Consider the following 13409-nt stretch of genomic DNA (forward strand, 5'->3'; position numbering starts at 1 on the left):
AGACATACAAGATGCACAACAGATACTTGTTCATAATTTTTACATGCAGTTGATAGGGAAAGTGACAAGAAAGAAAAGAGTAAATAGACCTTTCCCTGCCTCTCAATACTTTGGCCATCTGATGCAAAAATCCGACTCACTGGAAAAGACCCTGATGCTAGGAAAGATTGATGGCAGGAGGAAAAGGGGGCAATCGAGGATGAGATGGTTAGATAGCATTACTGACTCAATGGACATAAATTTGAGCAAACTCCAGGAGATAGTGAGGGATAAGAAATTCTGGCGTGCTGTAGTCCATGAGGTCACAAAAAGTCAGACACGACATAGCGACTAAACAACAACCGCCTCTCACAGTGTGCACACAGGACCCACTTCCTCTAATTGTAATATAAAGGTCCTAATAAATGATAAAGTTTCCAAGCAAAGATTTGTTCTGCAACAGATTTTACCCCACTACAAAGGAATTCTAGGTCTTCTCAAGAAATCTTGAATAACACAGAACTCCTCTAATCCCTGCCTTCCGTAGGTCTTGAACAACTGTCCAGAGGCCATGATTTTGTAAAAGCTTCCCTAGATAGATGGGGATGGATGGAGTAGGTGCTACTAGATTAAAAAAAAAAAGCACTTGCTACTTGAATATGTACGATCTACCTTAACTGTGAGTCTTAGTCAAGTAAAGAAGACTGACAGGCTCCTTGGCCTATGGGACTCTATGATAATAAAACATACACTTCTCTAAAAATGACACAGTTAAGAGTAAAGTGACTGGACATGATTTAGTTCTACATCCCAAACTGAACAACCTCCTCTTGCCATATTCTTTTGCATCTGATCCTCATGAGGAAGAATAAACCAGCCTGAGATATGTTTAGATATTTTCTCTTTTAGTGAAAGAATAAAATATTAATCTTTTTTAAGTCTGGAACATTACCTGTAATTTGGGTCTAATACTGAAAAAGTACATACAACTCCAAACTCAGCAGCACCATACCAGCAATGCAGAGCATTCATGAGTACCCAAGCCTTTGGAGGTCAGTGTGTGTGTTTCCTTTTTAGGAATATTGCTCCCCAGCCCAGAATGTGGCACTCAATAAGAGGGACTAACAGGGTCCTGCTGGCCTGCTCTCATGTGTCATCTTGCTGCATTTCCAGTTAAAGGCGTGACTGTAATGCTAGCAGTGTAAATAATGGAGGCTGAAGCAGAGGCAGCTCCGAGGACACAATGCAGAAACTGCCACAGTTTGTCAACATCACTGGCACCCAGCTCTTCATTACCTTCTTGAATAGGGTCAAAGTAGTTAAAGCGATGCTGTAAATACTGACTAAAACAAAGCAGCTGTTTATTCTTGATTTGGCATTGGGTATTTATAACAAACAAGTTGCGTTTCCCAGGCATGGGTTATTAGACACGAGAATGTAATTGATATTAACCAACTTTCAGGCTCCAGTAACTTTTTCTCACTGCTTGTCAGTTTAATTTTTTTTTTTTTTAAGCATAAGTAGTGCATGCCAAATGGAAAACAGGAGGAAGAACAAACAAAACCCCTTAAGCCTTCAAAACCAAGTGAAAAACAACTAGCCTGTTTATCCCATAGACTCCTTTAGACATTTGCTATAAACATAGGAGAGCATGCCACGGAGTCTTCTCTTTCTGGAAGGGTATTCCAGTGATTTTTGAAAACGAGACAGCTCTAACTGTAATCGTGTTTTTCTTCAGAATTGAAACAGCATGAAAGAGACTCTGACATCACTAACTGTGCATCTCCCATAGTACAGCAGAGGTGAATATTGGTGATGCACAGGCCAAATACATTCCATTGTTCTGCTTCATTTAAACCACACAGTAATGGCTGACAGTGTAGTAAAGTTTTAAAAATTTAACATTTGTAAAATCTAGAGATTTCATTCAAAAAAAGGATGGAAGCTGTGACCCCACAGGAAGCAAACTCCCCATAACAACAACTTCTTGGGCTGTGCTGGGGCTGCTCCGGCAGAGTGGGGAATGCACTCTGCAGTTTGTTTTACCAACATCATCCACTATAGCCTCCCTGTCACTTAGGCCAAATGTCAGTTGCCTCCCTTCTTATTTGTAGTGCTATTTTTCTTATGGTAAAGATCGAAGGAAATATTTCATGCCGGTGTATCTTGATCACAGGTGGGAAAGCAAAAGATGAGCTAAGAGGACTGTTTCAAGAAAAATGAAGAGATTACAGTTCTTTACAGAAGTACAGAACTTCTTCCCTAACCTCCTTTGCTCAGTAACAGAATCTCCCCTGCTGGCCTCTAAATAGCATTTGAATGGGTGACCCCCTTAAGAAAAGTGTCAAGCTTAAAGTTCTGCAGAAGGAATGCCAGACACATAGAAAAGCCAGGCTAGGTTCCTTCTCAGACAAAAGCTGTCAATCCAAGAAAGGAAAAGCAAGTGCTCCACTTTGAAGAAAAACTGAGCAAATAGCAAGCATGGTATGGAGGACTAGGAAGGATAAAGGAGGGCCCAGTGTTTTACCAATAGCCTCTGACCAAGGTCCTTTCAGAGTAAGCGAGGCACAGCAGGAGGCTGCCTTCACTCTCTGAAATCTTCTAAAAGTCCGTGTCCGGTCTAGAGCTATAACCCTCATTGCCCGAGTGGTTTTATAATCTCTCTTTCCTCCTGCAAACAGAGGGGCAGGGCTGCAAAGGATTTTTGCTTTTAATAAAATAAATAAATAAACACACATGCACACACATACTCAGATAATAATATATGATGGCATCCTACACCCATAGGGGATTTCATAGAGAAAAATTTTCTGGTAACCAAAAGAACTTAGAGTGTTAGGACCCCACAAATCTGAAATGATGTAAGGTTAGGAAGACCACTGCATAGAAACAAACTAAAAATGATAAACTCTTCAGAGTGCTACAAGAAGTGAGTAGAACACACAGTCTTTTCACCAAACTCTATAGGAAAAAACCCAAGGAAACCTGTTAACATAACTGAGAAAGTTAAAGAGCAAAGTAAGGAACAACAGTATATTAATTTCCTACTATGTACCAAGCACTGTATAAACATTTTAACATGTTTTGATAATAAATAATACTTTTTCATTGTTCATGCATTCATTAAATAAGTATTTGTTCACTGCCTTCTATGTGTCAGGCATCTTTAGGGATCTATAAAGTTAAAGATATGGTTTTCCTGCTGTTAAGTTTGAATCTCACAGGGAGATAGACTCAGATGAAAATAATACTGGTTATAAATGTGATAACAATGACACAAAAGTGAAGTCGTTCAGTCGTGTCCGACTCTTTGTGACCCCCACAGACTGACTGCAGCCTACCAGGCTCCTCTGTCCATGGGATTTTCCAGGCAAGAATACTGGAGTGGGTTGCCATTTCCTTCTCCAGGAGATCTTCCCAACCCAGGGATTGAACCCGGGTCTTCCGCATTGTAGGCACACGCTTTACCATCTGAGCCACCAGGGAAGTCACTAACAATGACACAAGGAGTTCATAATGGCTGTCTTTCAGTATGTACTCACTATGTGAGAGGAACTGTACTAAAAATGTGCATTACTTTTCATGTAATACCTCGTAAGTGTCCTATAATGGAGAGACTAATATCATCTTTATTTTACAGAGAAGAAAAGTGAGCCATGGAGAAACTAAGTAACTTACCTAAGGTTATATAGCTAACAAGTGGAAAATATGAGATTTAAACACTGCCTGTTTTCTACAACAGATCAACACCGGCAACAGCAGATATGCCAAGGACAACAGAAGCACAATGGAAGGCTCTTACATGCTTCTTAATTGGCAAAGCATGTTCCCATCTAGAGAGCAAGTTTTCAGAATTTATCAGTCTCAAGAGGCAGAAAATAAAATTGGCTTTTAAAATGACTTCGTTCAAGGTGTGAATGTCAGAGATGCAAACAGCTGGTAAAGGAACTTGGGATGGACCAATAGGCACCTTGTGTATATTGTTTCTAATCCCCACAATACCACATGAAAGAACCCTATAGAAAAGAGCACAGGGCTCGGAGAGGTCAAGTGATTTACTCAAAGGTCATGAATAGTAGAGATATGTCTTGAATTTGCAACAATATAACTCCAAAATCAATACTTTCTCCCTTATACAAAGTGTAAGGTATCAGGCCAAGTCTCTCTGCAAATATTCACTACGACTTTTTTTATTCTTCATTCATTCAAAACCAATTTATTCTGCACATACAAGGAACACCCTCATTATTTGACAAGTAAATTAAGGAGACATATTTGTAGACAAAAAATCCCATGGATGGAGGAGCCTGGTAGGCTGCAGTACATGGGGGTCTCGAAAAGTTGGACATGACGGAGCAACTTCATTTTCACTTTTCACTTTCATGCATTGGAGAAGGAAATGGCAACCCACTCCAGTTTTCTTGCCTGGAGAATCCCAGGGACGGAGGAGCCTAGTGGGCTGCCGTCTATGGGGTCACAGAGTCGGACACGACTAAAGTGACTTAGCAGCAGCATAGACACTTACAGGCAGGACAAAGAAGGCTGAATGTGTTTATTATTTAAATAAATGCTATGAATGCAGGCACTTTGCTTTGTTGTTCACTGTCACACACTTGGAATGCAGTCTAAAACTAACAAACATCTGTTGAACAGAAGAATAAATAAAGACAGTACAAACTTAAGGGAGGATTAACTCTGACTAGAGTAAAGAAGAGAGAGCCTCCTAGAGAGATGACACTGAATTGGGCCTGGGAAGAACGATGAGGTATGGACAGATGAGAAATGAGGTGACAGGAGCTGAAGGTTGATGTCTCAGGGTGAACACAGGTACAAGAGCATGGCTGTCATGGAACCTTTGGGTAATGAAGTTCAGACATGCCTAGAGCACAGCACAGATGAGGAACAAGAGTGAGAACTAAGGTCAGGAAGGCTCATAAGGCACCCCTCTGCACAGAGCCTTTAAGCCCATGGTAAGAAACACAGGCGGGATTTCCCTGGTGGTCCAATGGTTAAGAATCTGCTTGCCAGTGCCGGGTACACGGGTTCAATCCCTGGTCCCCTGGTCCAGGAAGGCCCCTCCTGCCACGGGGCAACTACACCTGTGTGCCACAACTCCCTAGCCCACATGCCTAGAGCCCATGGCTCTGCAACAAGAGAAGCCACTGCAATGAGAAGCCTGCCCATCGCAACTGGAGAGCTGCCCCAGCTCGCTGCAACTAGACAAAGTCTAAGCACAGCAAAAAAAAACCCAGCACAGCCCAAAATTAAAAAAAAAAAAAAAAATGATAAAAATATTTTTTAAAAAAGAAAAGAAACACAGGCGGCCACCTGAGGTGGAAAGTAGTAATATGTCAACTTCGGGTACTAGAAGGATATTGCCCCTATTTAAATCATTCAATGGTGCCCCACTGTCCTTAGACTAATCCTAACTGCTTAACCCACTTTGAAAGACCTTGTAAATCTCTCTAGTCTCATCACTTTGAAGAACTGTCATTGCTACAACTCTAGAGTGAACCTTAATCGCTCTCCTCCTGGCCTTTGCATGGGTTGGTTCTTCAACCTGGAAGACTGCCCACTAGTTCTCCACCTCTTCAATTCGCTGAGTCCCACTACTTAACTCAGAAATCTCAACTCAGAAGATACTGGCCTCTGGGAGTCCTTCCTCAATGCCCCTACATCTGGACACCTTATATCCTACACTTTGTCCATCTCACAATGTATCCTGAGTGTTCTTACCTCTCCCCTCTATCACTGCCCACTATGAGGGCAGGAACTATCTTTGTTAGATTCCAAGCACCTTGTAAACAGCTCAGCACATGACAGGTACTCAATAAATATCTTGGAAGTAACTGTTAGGCTAATGAATTGACTAATTGATGGACTGATTGATTACTGTTGAGAATATTGAGTCTGGGAGAGCCCTAGGAGTTACTGCTGTAGTCCACGGGAAAACGCCTCCTTATAGAGGCTCAGAAGCATTTATTAAAGTAGGCACTTTCTTAAGTGGAGAGACTGGAGTCATTCGTTGGTCAAGGGAGACAGCAAATCAGAGAAAAGCAGGACCAGCAGGCAGTTGCTGGGGAGACCACAATTCCACAGGATGACGAGCCATTAGCATGCAATGCTGGGTAATCTGATTTTCATGACAGACAGATTTATTATGACTTCTAAATATATAAATCCCAGGTTATGCTTTACAGCTAACCTAACAACTTGATATATGTGTCTGATATCCCATCTTAAAATCAGATTCCAGCTTCTAATTAATTTTTACTCACCCATCGCTATAACTAGAGAGGCAGAAAATCTCAGTGGGATAAACAATAGACAAGGTATTAGTCATTCGCATTTTGTGGTGCATTTTCCATCCAACACTGAGTTTCCTTTTACTTTGCTACACTCTTCTCCCTCTGAGGAATGAGTGGAGAACCTGGCACACGAGCTGATAGTCATTATTTCTATTCAGTAATCAACCCCTACCTCTACTCCTACTCCTCACCCTCCACTCCCATCCCCTCCCACACACACAAATTAGAATGACACAATTCTACTCAGTCCGAAGATCTAACATTGCTTAGGTGATAACACACATCTCACTTTGTCCAATAATATTTTTATTATTTAACTATTAAAGCCAAGTTGCAAACTCCATGAAGAGCTGACTTCAAACCAATAACAATGTTCCTAAAAGCTGAAAGTCTTCTCTTGTGGCTCAGATGGTAAAGAATCTGCCTGCAATGCAGGAGACCTAGGTTTGATCCCTGAGTTGGGAAGATCCCCTGGAGAAGGGCATGGCAATATCCACTCCAGTATTCCTGCCTAGAGAATTCCATAGACAGAGGAGCTTGGAGGGCTACTGTCCATGGGCTCACAAAGAGTCAGACATGACTGAACTTTCACTTTTCTTTCAAAAGCTGAAAATGCTGTCAACAGCTTTTTATATAATCTCAACAACATTCATAACTCACTCACACCCAGATACTCTGGTACAACAGGAGTCAGGAAGAGTTTCCCAATCTGCTGATTTCTTTAAAATGAGCCTCTGTAAGTCTGCATTTTGTACGGTAATACTAACATATGCAAGTCATTTTTAACACATTTTCTTCCATCTCCTTTCCCCAAATATGAAAGCCAACACAGGCACAACAAACCAGGTGAGTTTTTTTGTTTTTTTTTTAAAGCTGGTCACCTTCAATTTTTTTAATTGCTTAATAATTGAGTTCTCACTACGCATCAGGCACTGTTCTCAGTTTTAAATGTATTAAATCCTCCCCCAAATTCTATATGGCATCATAATTTTCCCCTTGTCACATGTGAGGAAACTAAGGCACACAGTTTACAGAGCTGCTTGCAGTCAGAAAAACTGGTAAACTGAGATTTAAATTGAGGCTGATAGCTGAAGCTTCCCCTCCTTGATCTTAACCAACATACTGCCTCAGGGACTGAAGAGAGAGCTTACTAAATAAATGATAGTGTAAACAGCTGGATGTGTTTGCCAAAGCCATAAATCCAAACTACACAATCAACCTCACATTGAAAACACCACTGTGTTTCTGGCTTTTTGTAAACAACTTTAAATAAATTTAGACACTAGCCTGTTTACCTGCCACAGGATGGAATATGGACTAGCAAAAGAAAGACATTCAGCAAAGAACTTTGCCTGATGGACATCATGAATCACAAACGTTGCCAATTTGAGTTTCACAATAAACATTGAAAATAGGAACATGCAAGAGAATCTAAAATCTCCTCATTTTGTTACAGTATATGATTTCTAAATCTCCTGTGCCTATCTGATTTATTTGATGGTATGAAAGATGCATTATTAAAGACACATACACACACTCAAACCCCAGACTATCGGGATTATTTTGTACTCAATTTGTCTTCAGCTGAGCCCTGAAGATATTTTTAAAAATGGAATCACATAATTGCAAATAGAGATTCATTCACTTCCCCTTCAGGATATGTAATAGTATATTTATATTAACAAAACTGCATAGTCACCTTGCAAAATCAAATTTAAATATTCAAAGTATTTTTAATTCTTCCCCCCACCCAAAAAAGCTTACATTTGAGGATGGAACAAGTTCTGTACACCAGTAAGTAATCACATGAAATAAATAAAGTTTTTAATTAAAATTATCACCAAAACCTTTAAAGTATTTCTTTTTTTTTTCTGAAATAAATTTACACCAGAATTAAATTTAGACATACATTTGTGAGAACACGTGGAGCATTCATGTTACAACTAACCTACATGGCTGATTTGTAATTTTTAGAGCCTTTTAATAAAACTGTATTTTGACTCCAACACTATTTAGTTAGGGCTTTATAAAACATTTAATTATAAAATAAGATCTACAATGTTCAAATGAAACAACACACAATATAATCAAATCCCTGGCATAAAGCCATTCAATGTGTCATTCCGAGGTTAGTTTTCTGGGCCCACTCCAGTTTAAAATAGCTTCTCCAGTAACACCACACTGCCCTTTCTCCCCTTTGTCCTCAGAATTATTAGAGCATAATGTAACTCTTTTGCAAGCCTTAGGAAAATATTATTGGAATGCATGGCAAAGATGCGGAGAGGAAATGGAACTAGAGAAAAAAAAAAAAGTTTAAAAAAAATGGAAAATCAATTACTGTTTTTAATAACAGTAGTAATAGCTTTTGTACTAAGAAAAGAAAAATTGCCCAGAGACAAAATAGATGTTCGGTATTACAGTACACTAATGAGTACATTTACATATAATTTTCTGAAATTTATGTCCAAGACTAACTGCAAATAGAATTGAGTATCAATGTGAGTTTACAGAATCCATTCATTTTTCCTCTAATCATACTGAATATTTAAGGTGCTTGATTAAGTTTCAATTATTTCTCTTCTGGAGCCAACAGAGAACCCTGACAGCTTTCAAAGTGATGGATTAGTGGGGCATGTCCCACCAATGGGCAAACATTCCTGGCTGTCACAGCAGGAAGAAAAACAATGAGAAAGTTTGTTCAAATTCACACGCAGGCCACTGGATGAAATCTGCAGAAAGCAGGAAGACGGCCAGTCTTGTCAAAAGGCTACTACAAAAAAGAGAAAGAGCAGAGACCTAAACTTAGTTGGACTTTGCTTCCTCTTCATTTCATGGCAGCCTGGAGAGAAGCCTCTGACAGAGAACCATCTCCCACTGCCCCTGGAAAGATTAAAAGAGTCCAGGCCCTAGCAAATCTCCTGTACCAGGACTGAGAAGCAGAAAAGGAAATGCAGCTAATTTTCAGTAACCCTGCTTCCTTGTTCAGGTTTCCTGAAGCATAATAAAACAGAGAAGCTGTTGTCTCCAGGGTTTCACTCCCAGCTGTGCTCCACAAGTTGGAAAAAACAAGAAAGGACAAGTTAACTACTCACACCAACCTGCTTCTCCTGCTGCTGTCCTTCCAAATAATTCTAAGGGAGGCTGTGATCCCTTCTCCAAAAGGCTTTAAGAAGAAGATATACTCCTGACTGCACAAGGAGATTTAGGTGAATTCCCGGCTGAATGCTGAATGAGAAACAAAACGCTTTCTTAAGATGCAGAATCCTTGATGCATTATGTTCTACCGTGTGCTGAAAGCATCATCAAATCCATAATTAAATGTTCAAAATCTGCCTTGATGATCCACATAAAGTTCAATTTGGTCAGTTCATCCATTTAGGTGCTGAAAACAGGTAGTCATTCTTATGCATGTCCTTTCCATCCTCCCTATATTAGCTTCCTAGGGCTGCGATAACAAAATACCTCAAACTGAGTGACTTAAATGAAAGAAATGTACTATCTTACAGTTCTAGAGGCGAGAAGTCAATAGGGTCATGCTGCCTCCAAGACTCTGGGTAGAATCCTTTCTGCCTCTTCCTAGCTTCTGGTACGGGCCATCAATCCTTGGCATTTCTTAGCTTGTAATTTCATCACTTTACCTCAGCCTCTGTCATCACAGTCTCCTCTAAGGCATCCGTTTATCTGTGTCTCTTCTCTTCTTAGAAGAACACCAGTTACACTCTAATAAGGGCCCATCCTGTTCCACTAGGGTATTCTTAACTACTTACATCTGCAATGATCTTGTCTCCATGAAGGTCACATTTTAAGGCAATGGGGGTTAGGATTTCAAATATCTTTTAGGGAGACACCATTCAACCCATATACTCTTACCACTAAGTCATGTGGAGGCGCCAGACTACCTCCACACTGTCTCTCAAATCTGTCTGCTTCTTTCTCTCTCTACCACTACCCTGAATCCCAGATCATCATCTCACTGGAACTTCCTAAATCCTGACCTTGTTTTTCACTGGCTCCAATCCATTCTCCAAAATACTTATTTAATGGAATCTATCTTACACACAAAAATGTAAATAAATTATAATAAATTTTCACAGAATACACATGTAACCACTCCCAAATCAAGAAATAGAATGTTACCAGCACCCTAGAAACACACTTCATATCCTCTCCCAATTTATTCATCTGTTACAGTTGTTCAGTCGCTAAGTGGTGCCTGACTCTGCAACCTTATGGAGTACAGCACACCAGGTTCCTGTGTCCTTCACTGTCTCTAGAGCTTGCTCAGATTCATGTCCATTGAGTCAGTGATGCTATCTAACCATCTCATCCTCTGCCACCCTTTTCTCCTTTTGCCTCCCCATCATCAGGGTCTTTTCCAATGAGATGGCTCTTCAAATCAGAAGGCCAAAGTATGGGAGTTTCAGCTTCAGCATCAGTTCCTCCAATGAATATTCAGAACTGATTTCCTTTAGGATTGACTGATTTGATCTCCTTGCTGTCCAAGGGACCCTCAAGAGTCTTCTCCAGCCGCACAATTCGAAAGCATTGATTCTTTAGGACTCAGCCTTCTTTATGGTCCAGCTCTCACATCCGTACGTAACTACTGGAAAAACCATAGCTGTGACTAGATGGACCTTTGTTGACAAAGTGATGTCTCTGTTCTTTAATATACTGTCTAGGTTTGTCATAGCTTTTCTTCCAAGGAGCAAGCAACTTTTAATTTCATGGCTGCATTCACTATTTGCAGTGATTTTAGAGCCCAAGAAAATAAAATCTGTCACTGTTTCCACTTTTTCCCCATCTATTTGCCATGAAATGATGGGACCAGATGCTATGATTTTAGCTTTTTGAATGATGAGTTTTAAGCCAGCTTTTTCACTCTTCTCTTTCACCCTCATCAAGAGGCTCTTTAGTTCCTCTTCATTTTCTGCCCTTAGAGTAGTATAATCTGAGTATTTTCCCATGTGCTTATTTGTCATTAACAAACATAATTTGGTTTGTCTTATTATTAACCTGTAAGAGTTTTTTATGCATCTGGACAAGTACTTTATCGATATTATTCACAATTATTTCATCCCATTTTGTTGCTTATCTTTCCATTTTCTTAGTAGCATATTTTAAAGCATTCAACTTTCAAACTTTATGATGCCCAATTTATCTTTTCTTTTCTTTTAGGGATCTTGGTTTTACTGCTATATTTAAGAAATTTTTGACTAACCTAATTTCATAAAAACTTTCTTCCATGTTTTCTTCTAGATTTTTTTAATAGTTTTAGTGTTTATGTTTTTATCTGCAATGTATTTCAAGTTAATTTTGTACATAGTATAGGCTCATTTTGGATAAGTGTTAAGTCACTCAGTCGTGTCCAGCTTGTTGTTATCCCATGGAGTAGCTCACCAGGCTCCTCTGTCCATGGAATTCTCCAGACAAGAATACTGGAGTGGGTTGCCATTCCCTTCTCCAGGGGATCTTCTCTACCCAGGGATTGAACCCAGGTCTCCTGCATTGCAGACAGATTCTTTACCATCTGAGTCACCAGGGAAGCCCATAATTTTGGATATAGATAGATGATTGTTCTGGGATTCCTGGCTGGCATTAGTGATACAGAACCCACCTGCCAATGCAGGAGATGTAAGAACTGTGGGTTTGATTCCTGGGTCAGGAAGATCTCCTGGAGGAGGGCATGAAACCCATTCCAGTATTCTCGCTAGGGAATCCCATGGACAGAGGAGCCTGGTGCACTATAGTCCATAGAGTCACAAAGAGTCAGACACGACTGAAGCAACAGAACATGCATGACGCATGCATATGATTGTTCTACTTTATATTTTGGGAAATATAATTTCATCATAGTTTATAGTCCTCTTTATATGTTGCTGGATTGATTTAAAATAGTATCTTTTAAAAATTTCATTCTATAATTCCTTTTTGCAGATATGAAATATACAATAGTTTTTTCAAATGACTTTGTATCCAACAAACTTGCTAAATTCATGTTAAATTTATACTATATAATTATATCTTCTGCAAATTATATAATCTTATTGCTTTGTCTCTCATCCTTATATATTTTATTTCTTTTCCTAGCCCCACAGCATTCACTTGGCCCTCCTGTATCAGACTGAGCAGAAGTGGTGTTATCACCCTTAATTCATACCTAATTACAGAATAAGGATCTCAGTATTTCACTTAAGCCTGATGATGCTCGCTCTGTGTTTTCTAAATATTCTTCCTTTAAGGATGTTTACTTATATTCTGAATTTGTGAAAAGTTTTTGTCAAGATTAGATGTTGAGTTTCTATTAAGATGATCATATGGTTTTTCCTTGTTAGCATTATTTGATATTTTAATGTTACCCAACCTCTCATTCCTCTAATAAATACAGCTTTGTCATACCATAATACCTTTTTTATACATCACCAACTCGATGGATGTGAGTCTGAGTGAACTCCGGGAGTTGGTGATGGACAGGGAGGCCTGGTGTGGTGCAATTCATAGGGTCGCAAAGAGTCGGACATGAATGAGCGACTGAACTGAACTGAACTGAGTCTTCTATTACATTTTTTTTTTTTTTTGATTTGTGTATCCTTAGGACTTCCAAAATCTCTGCTCAACTTCCCTACTTCTTAGCAGGGACTTTCTATTAGGTCTTTTAGCCTCTTATAACTTTACCATTTACAAATCCACAAATGCTTCAAAAAGAAAAAGAGTGAGACTATTGAGGTCACTGCAGTATACTTCCTTTCTGCAGTATTTTGGCCCCTCAAGTCCTGGATACCTTAGCAGCTCTTCAATGCCTTTAAATAAATATTTTCTCTTCATTTTACCTAGCCTTCTACATGTTCTATAGGAGGGTTGCTGGCTCCTCTATCATTCCCAGAAGGAGAAATCCACTATATCATATTGTTCCTCTCCTCTGAATTTCCTAATGGCTAGTCCACTGTGTTTATAATAAAATCCATATTCCTTACTATGGACTATAAGATCCTAAATGATTCAATTCTAGCCTTCCTCTCCATCATCTCTTATCACTGATTCCCTTGTTCACTCCTCTCCTCTCCAGAGGTTCTTTTCCTCTAACCTCACCACGTTCATTCCCAAATCAATACCTGTGTATTTGTT

General features: G+C 39.5%; 1 protein-coding gene across 6 annotated transcripts in view; it reads right to left on the reverse strand.

Moving 5' to 3' along the window:
- The window catches only part of FHIT (fragile histidine triad), a 1526080-nt gene that overhangs the window by 1348857 nt on the left and 163814 nt on the right, over window positions 1–13409 (reverse strand). Inside the window, exon 1 of one of the 6 annotated variants that reach the window (XM_027523190.1) lies at window positions 9386–9532. The exons of 4 other annotated variants lie outside the window; for them this stretch is intronic. The gene's annotated coding sequence lies outside the window, so the exon portion shown is untranslated. Of the gene's footprint in view, window positions 1–9385; window positions 9533–13409 lie in introns of those variants that run through there. One more of the 6 variants, XM_027523194.1, reaches the window with a different exon arrangement.

This window comes from Bos indicus x Bos taurus, chromosome 22, assembly GCF_003369695.1.
Source record: "Bos indicus x Bos taurus breed Angus x Brahman F1 hybrid chromosome 22, Bos_hybrid_MaternalHap_v2.0, whole genome shotgun sequence".
NCBI classification, from domain to species: domain Eukaryota; kingdom Metazoa; phylum Chordata; class Mammalia; order Artiodactyla; family Bovidae; genus Bos; species Bos indicus x Bos taurus.